Genomic DNA, 8,521 nt, shown 5'->3' with positions numbered 1-8,521 from the left:
GGGCCCGCTGCCCCGCACCCACCAAGCGCCCGCACTGCGCATGCGCTGCACCGCCCCGCTGGCCAATGGCGGCGTTCTTCCGTTACATAAGGCGGGGGTGGCGCTGCGGCCGTGCTGGGATGGGGGGGGTCGGTCTGTGGGGCGCTCGTGCCACGGTATGGCGGCGGGGCCGCGGTGTGCTGCGGGGCTAGCGTGGGCCATGAGGCACCCCTGGCCGCCCGGTTCACCGTGCGAGCCCCGGTCCCGCTGAGGCCCAGTGTGGCGTGGCAGGCAGGACAGCGCCTCGGTCAGAGCGGAGAGGCAGCCTGGCTCCGGGTGCTCGGTTCCCGGCTGAGCCGGGGAGGCTGCGGGTCGATCCGTGATGGCTCCGTCTGGTGGGGCTGTCCCCGGACCGTCCTCTCGCTTCCCGACAGGCCCTGCTCTCAGCCACATTTCCTCTGAGCTCAGCATACAGAGGGTCCCTAAAAATAGCAGCTACTCCTCAAGAAAATGGCTCTGGAGAGGCTGCAGGGAAGGGGCTGAGAGTCCCCGCCCCAGGCAGGGGTTCCGCAGGGGTCGTACTATGTTCAGGTGGCAGCTTAAGAAGGCCCATGCACAGCCTTGGAGGATTGAATGAATTAGAAAGCTGAAGGAAATGGTGTGAGATGAGCGGAGTTTGCTTCAGGCTGAAAGCGCGCGCGGTCCTGTTTGGTGTTTAAGACGAGGACCGGCAGAAGAAGCCGCTCACAGACTGAATGCGCAGCACAAGTGATTTGAAAGGTCCTAGCTTGCAGGAACAGAGATGTAGGCAGGCAGTGTGAAGAAGGGTAAAGGATCACTTTATTGACAATTTCGTATATTGGAATGGAAGGCTGAATGTGCCTTCTCGGATTATACACCCGTTTAGAAAAGGAGAAATGGAGGCAGCATCTCTGCTCAGATGTTCTGCCACTGTTTGAGCAATTGCAGCTTTAAAATAAGCCCAGGGTCTTGACAGTTCTGTGTCTGGGCCAAGACAACAAACAGTGTGCTTAGTAGAGGAATTAAGAGTTGTTGGTTTGACATTTTACAGGGGCTCAGGTTAAATGATTCTAATGTTCCCCTCCCATATGAGTGAGAGGAAAAAGCAACAGCAAAAATCCCTATAGCAGTACAGTGAATGTTTTGGGCCATCTTTGTGAGTCATGGCAGCAGTTACAGGTGAGCTCTGTAGCAGATAATCTGACACACCACTGGAAGTAGGTCTGGATGTGACAAGTGCATGTGTGGGGAGGTGGGCACTGGGGCTCTGTCCTCAGAAGCAGGTGGCTTTCAGAATTAGGTTTAGCTTTGATTGGGGGGCGGGGTTGCCAAGTGAAAAAGTAGCCTCTTTCCTGTCTGATGCTATTTTAGGAGGACTGCTGGCTTCAGATGTGGAACTCGAAGCAGCTTTCAAGGATCCTGTCTCTGTGCTACAGCACTGCCACACACCTGGCTGGGTGAGGACTTCAGATAGCGCACACCTCCTGAGTGCATGCTGAGTTATGGCTGGTCTCCCAACCTTTTCCTGCTTTGGGGAGATCAGAGGGTCTCGTGCAGGGCAGGGCGCTGCAGCCTGCCCGCTGACTGCTCTGTCTTTTGTCCCTTTATGCTGTAAATCCTGGTCCCGCCATCAGTCCATGTATTACCCAAATCATGGCACTGAAATTTAGATGCTTCCAAAGAGACCACTGGGAAACAAAAGCCCAATGTGAAAGAACACAAGTCCCTATAGCTGAGATTTGTACTATGAATAAGGAAAAATTCCTATTCTCAATAAGGAATTTTTCAACATATATTCCCTGCATGAAATTTACTTATCACACCAAAGAGATTGCCATGTGTGTGTGCAGGTGAGCAGAGAGATGCAGGCTGGATGTGGTGAGCTGGTAGGGAGGCAAGGCCAGTCTGTGTACTGGATGCTTTGCATAGCTCTGGTGAAATAAACCCATCCTAATTGCAGGTTATGTGTCTTATGCACTTCCTCTGCTCTGTGTTGCTCCCACATGAGGTGAAGCAAGCCAGAGTATATGAATGAGAGTATAAATAGAAGTTAAAATGAAAGATAAATGCAAGCTTTAGACTGAAATGTTGCATCTTAAAATTTCTGGAAATACACTGCAGCGTTTTTCTGCATGCTTCTTGTTTAATTGTTGTTGTTTTTTTTTTTAATTTAAAAAACAACTCATAACCTTCCCCAGCAGTGAGTATTCCGCATTAAAATAGAGTGAAAATGAAGGATGCTTCTCAGTATTTACGGGTAGACCAAATGCAAGGAGTTCGTTATTATCCCTAAGCCAGGGCAGACAAAAATGTTTCAGTGGGTACAATTCACTGAAATCTGTAGCAGTGTCATACACATAGAAAACACAGCTCCATATGGGTATGGATAAGGCTTTTTAGTTCTTATGGAGCCTCTAAAAATAATCCACTTTTTTTTAAAGACATTATTACCTTCTCATGATGCGAAAATTGGTGAGCAACAAAGCTCCAATTTAAGCCTAAGTGTGAATTTGATAAACATGACCAGAAAAAGCAAAATGCCAGTCTGCTGGGAGGAAAGCAGCAAAGGAAGCTGGAAGGAGCAGTGCTGTAGGCAGGCGTTTTTGTTAGTTGTGGTTTAGCATTTTTTTTAAACATCTTGATTGTTCATTATTCTCGTGCTTATTCCCATCTCTTTGGATTCTAGTCCCCATTATTTTCTGTGCGTGCACAGAGGAGCAGTTTCTGTCACTAGATCAAAATACCTGTTTCTGCTCAACAGCAACTTGCTGACACTTAAATTTTGTTACCAGTCAGTTTGAGCTGGCTCACCTTAGCGTGACTGGTGTCCTCAGCCCAGTTCCCCTCTAGGAACCTGCTGATGTTTTGAGACATGTCATTGAACCCATTTTGAACACAATCATTCTGAGGTGCAGGGCGGGTTTGCTCACGACAGCATAGGTGGGGCTGCATCTCCTGATTACCTCCTGTGCCTCTCTGCCAAGTCCTCCCACTGGGCGGAATTCCATGTTCCCTACCACACTTAACTGCCTGCGTCTTTCTCCTGCCTGTTTGCTTGCGTGCTCTGTTGATCCAGCATCGCATGAGTCCAGCATCATCTCACCAGCTAAATGCTGGCTGGCGGCTGAGTGCTGCCCTTTGCTACCACCTTGCAGGGAGTGCACATGCTGATACTGTGTGCCTGCCTATTGAGTGATTTTATTCTATGCCCCACCATGACCCCTCACCATGTCTGAACAAGGACAGGGACATGTGCTGGGCCCACAAGTGACAGAGATCTCACCAGATTTTGTGGATGAAGACTAACATTGACAAGAACACAGAACAGCAGAGATTGGCTCTGCAATGAAGGTCATAAGACAGAATTTGAAGCCAGTATCCTTTCAAAAGGTATTCAGAGCTGATGCAGTGGTAGATCCAGGTCAGTATCACTGAATTTCAGGGACATGGTTGCAGGCAGAACCCCAGACACGCTGGTATCCTCTGCACTTATGCACTGTTGGATGTAAAACATGCTGCGGCAGTACTTAACCTAGCTCAGAGGCCTGACAAGGTAACGTTTTGCTCATTCACCCTTTCTCTGCCTTACAGAATTTCACCTCTTCCCTCCATGCACTAGCATACCATTCTTTTCCCTGTAAAGGCATTTTTCACAACCACATCTTCAGTGCTGGTACATCTAGTTCACACCTCCCTGATACAACATAACTCCCTGGCCCCCCACTGACCTTGATGGCTGTGTGCTACTTCTACTGAGCAGGGATGTTGGCATCTCATGGGCTTGCCTAGAATTGCTATGGTGTCAAATACAAAAAAAAAGAGTGAGATCTTAAGTCATATATTTGGTTCACAGATTCAATAAATTCTTAGCTCTTCATTGTCATGAAAAGATACCAAATGCATACATATAAAAGAAATATTTTAAGGCACATGAGGGTATGCCTCTTTCTGAGTGCTACTGTAGAGCTAGGTGTTTTGTACTGCACAGTATGCTGATCTGCAAGGCTTAAAAATGGAAAAAGAAGGGGGAGGGGAGAGAAAAGTGAACAGAATGGGAAGGAAAGCCAAAGACCATCCTCTGTTTTAGGAGGAAGCTGGCACAGCAACACAGCTGTCTTGGCAGGGCACCTCAGGCTTGCAATACCATTCCACTCACACGATAGCTTTGAGGGATCAGCCACATTAGCAGCAATGCAGCATCTTTTCCTTGTCTGCCTGCTGCCTTTCTGAACAGTCCCTTTGTTTTGGAGTGTCCCCTGATGAGTGACATCCTCCAGAACAAGGACAACCTCACGTGATGTCCACCATGTTGCCAGCATCCCTGTGCTGCTCACTCTACTCATGCTCCCATGGGTGGACTTCAGAAGCACATAAACAAGAGAGACATTATCTTCCTAGCAGGAGAGTTCCCTCTTCTTCCACACCCCCAGTGAGCTGGAAGCCTGCAAGATGCTCATGTGTTTGTTAACCTTTTCCAGAACTTGAATCAGCAGTCCCTTCTTCCTTACCCCTACTGCACACTCAGGATCCTGTGCAACAAGGCAGACTGTGGAAATAATTTTGTCAGCAAACCTTAACTTTGGACAAACCCAGGGAAGAGTGTCCCAAAGCTGATGGTAGGTTGTGGTGTTGTGTTGGTTTGCTTTTGCTGGCACAGACACTACAACTAATCGTCCTTTCTCTCTTTTTCTTCTTTTTTGTTTCCCCTCCTGTAGCTCCTGGCCCTTTGCCACAAGCATGGACATTGCTGCTTCAGTGAATGTGTCTCTCCATTGGAAGGGAAGGGAAAAAAAATGTTAAGGGTAGGATACACCATGGAGCTGCTCGCATCCTTGGAGAGACAAAAAAAGAGAGGGCTTGAGGAACAAGCTTGTGAAGAATATCAGAGGGGGAGCCACTCAGCTCGGAGATGGCGTTCCTCAAAGGTTGGCAGCGTATATACACCTCCTGGACAGCATGGGCAATGATTGCCTTGTGACCTTGAGGTATTCTGCAGTCTCTCCTCTTTCAAATGCATTTTGTTGGATGTGGCTTTTGCTGAAAAAAGAAACCCAAGGCACAAATGCCTTTCTCAGCATGTCACAACTTTTCTGACCAACCCACATAGACAAACTGGAGACCTTGAGTACACACACTTCTGTTCTGTATAAACAGTTTAAAGTAGATTTTAGCTTTGCACAGCATTATGTACAGCTTCTATTTTTAAATGCACAGCAATTAACCTGATGTGCTCATTCCCTTTTTGCGTGTGCCCTCCATTGATGCTTTTGAGTTCTGTACATGTCCAGTCCCTGCCTTATCTAAAAAACAAATACATACGTACTTTTTAAATTAGCTAATTAATAATACCAAGATTTCCCTCCCTCCACCAATAAATATAGGTATGAAGCGTGAAAAAAATCCTCACAGTGTGTCGTGTGCATATTAAAATATGCCAGCAGTTGTGATTAAAATCTCTCACAAACATGCCAATGTTGTTGACAACTTGCTTCTAGCCTGGAGGAGGACAGTACATCCCTCAGTTTGTGCCTCTGAGTGACTGAACATCCCAGAGATGCCTCTGTGTTGAGGTGGCTCAAGGCATTCATCAGCTCTTCTTGCTTCCTTCTTTAGCCCATCTGCAAGACTCCACCCACATACGAGCAAATATTTTGGCAGTTGCTTATTGTACCTTGTGGAAGGGGCATTTACTTCTCATCCACAGCAAGCCTCTCCATCTGTCATTCAGGCTTCCACGTGCAGATTTCATTGCAACTCTAGAACTGCTCAGGGTAGGGTGAGAAGCTCTGCTGTCTAAATAGCATGTAAAATCCTGCTGTGCAGGGAAGCATAGGCCAAAGGTACATCCCACAATGACAGATACCAGAATGAGCAGGGAGAGTCAGTACACAGGAAAGAGCTCCGCAGCTGCAGGATGTTCCCCGTGGAAGGAAGGCAGCGTTGGACATTGGAAGTGCCACACACACTGCTGGTTTTCCCAGGTCTGCAGTGCTGGCTCAGCCCCAAGAGTCTGCTGCTTCAGGAAGAGATCAGCGAGAAACATCTGTTGCATTTCAACTTTTTCCTTTTCAGGTGCCCCGTTTCACTCACTCTGAAGCCACTGCATGACTTAAAGGCAGGAATCCAAAGAGCCTGCTTCAAACTGAGCTGTGAGGATTGCTCTGATAGCCAGTGTTTCCTGCCCACAGCCGACAGCACCTTCAACATAGCAAGGTGTAGCTCACACACTGGTGGATAAACAAGGCCTGGCAAGAGAAATCAGGGGAATGATTCCCCTGGAGGGCCACTGGATCCAATTGCTGCCTGCAAAAGGTCCCAAAGTGCTGCAGCAGAGCAATGTGCTATGGGTTGTGGGAGCAGAACAGAAAACATGTTCCTGGAAGCAGCCAGCAACACCAAAAGATGGCAGCTATATAGAAGTAAAAGACACTACCTGTAGGGCAGTGAAGTGGAACCAGCATGGTGGTGACGGTGACCATGACCACGAGTGACCATGCTCATAGTCAGAATTACTGCAGCTGAGTGGATATACGAAGCCCACAAGTCATGTCTCGAACATTTACTCTTAAGATGGACTGCCAGGGGATGGAGGAAAGGAAATCTATTTTCCTGCTATATATGTGGCTGGTGTCTGAGCAGCATGGGCAGAGGGCTGATTTTTCACTCCATCCTTTAGCCTGGCCTTTGCTTGAAAACTGCAGAAGGAAACCAAGGATGAATTATGCTTCTGTGAAAACTCAGTGCACATCTCTAATCTGGCAAGACAGAGTAACACTTCAAGGAGAATCCCAGAGCTGAAAAGAAACAAGAGCTAGTTATGAGTGTACCCTTCTTCAAACCAGCTGTTGCAGGCTCTTCCTGGCACTGTCCCGTGTCCCAACATCCACAGTGAAAAAGAGCTCCAGCTGTGCAAAGCTCAATCCAAAAGCTGCCAGCACAGCCTGAGCCTTTGCACAATTCACCCTATTTAAAAATGTGCACCTTTGAGCAAGATAAATTTAGACTGGTAATGATCTCCCAGGCTTGTGGCTTCTCTTTTTTTTGTCTGATACTATAAAGAGTTCTTTGGTGAGAGAAATCTTCTCCTTAAATATTTTTAATCAGGATCAGATCCTTCTTTTTTCTAAATAAACGGAAGAACCTGAGCTAGTATTGAATAGTGTTTTGCTAAGGAGAGGTCCGTGTGGCACCAACACAAGTAAAAAGGATGGCACCAAGGATGGCTTCCCAGTTACAGTTATTCTTTGAGATTTTGTATAGTCACATCCAAGTCTGTTCCCATGGTTTCAGTTAGACTGCATAAACAGGACACCTGTATTTCTCTCTTGGCTTCCTAGGACTATGCTGTCGACATGCAGGACTTGGGGAACATACCCTACAGACTCAACATGCCCCTCAGAGTGATCAGGTGCAGGTCCCACTGGTGTCCAGCAATCCTGTTGGAGCCACTGAGGGTCTTGCCCAGATCTTTCTCTGGATGACCCTTCCTGTATGTCAGGCAAAGTTTCCAAGAAGAAAATACCAAAGCCTGATGTTCACCAACCCCTGTGGATACTCCGACACTACTGTTGTCTTGGAAGCCTCCAGCAGTATCCAGATACAGCTTTGCACATAAAACAGACTGATGGAAGGGCTCAGGCTGATGTAGCTACTCTGAAGGTCAAATCCCTTCTTCCTCATCACTCTAAGCCACAGCCCTGTGCCAGCACAGAGCCTTGCTAACTCTCCTTACAGGCTTCTGCAGCTCAGAACTCCACTAGTTAGACCTTGGTCTGGGTCAGGATATGACCTTTGTGCTCTATGCAGCTCGAGAGCCTGTGGCTCCCCTTGCTCAGAGAGCTGCTGCTGAGGGTGAGGTACTTGGGCAAACAGTGATGATAAGGGAAAGAACGTACGGCTTTGCTGGCTCAGCACTGGAGGTGGCTTTTACCACACCTGCCTGCAGAGAAGGCAGAAATGTTTGACTTGGGAAAGAGGAGGAGATGGAAGGATGCACAGCCCAGGCATGAGAAAAGGCTTTGGTCAAGTCTGTGAATTTGTTCAGAGCCACTGGGGAGAATTATATGACAACGCTGAAAAACTGGTGAAGGGCACAGTTGGCAGGCTCACTATTCACCTCTGGTTTCTTATGGTCCTGTGGTGTGCACCATCTTCAGATGCTGGAACCTCTGCCCTCAGCTGTTTCATGATGGGATAGCTACAGTCTTAAATCTCAGTGGTGGCATTAAACATGGCTGCAGTCTCTTTGGGACATGCTGCAAAACACACAGAAACCCCGACCCATCAGCATCCTGCCCTGGGCATTGTGCCTGTGGAAACCTGCAATCACTTCTGCCAGCAACCTTCTCAGTGCAAAATATCTGGGTTTAGCAATGAGGACAAAGCACGATGACCAGAGGATACTAAACCAGCAAGTATACTTACGCCTTTTGTCTCACCTACCCTTAGTGAATCTTGAAGAGTTTCAAGTGACATTTACTGGAGTGGAAATGATGAACCAGCTTGTCACACAGTAGAAAGC

The 8,521-nt window shown here is 47.7% G+C and overlaps 1 long non-coding RNA gene across 1 annotated transcript; it reads left to right on the top strand.

The window, feature by feature from the left end:
* Window positions 1–299: 299 nt before the first annotated feature.
* Window positions 300–6,816, top strand: LOC134167989 (uncharacterized). The gene is made up of 3 exons (XR_009966352.1): window positions 300–759; window positions 4,716–5,840; window positions 6,427–6,816. It is a non-coding gene; the product is annotated as an uncharacterized LOC134167989 (long non-coding RNA).
* Window positions 6,817–8,521: the final 1,705 nt, after the last annotated feature.

Source organism: Pezoporus occidentalis, unplaced genomic scaffold, assembly GCF_034315485.1.
Source record: "Pezoporus occidentalis ecotype Australia unplaced genomic scaffold, CSIRO_AGI_Poc_V1 ctg3, whole genome shotgun sequence".
Lineage (NCBI taxonomy): Eukaryota > Metazoa > Chordata > Aves > Psittaciformes > Psittacidae > Pezoporus > Pezoporus occidentalis.
Note: the sequence above shows the minus strand (reverse complement) of the source record. Positions and strands in the feature narration are given on the sequence as shown.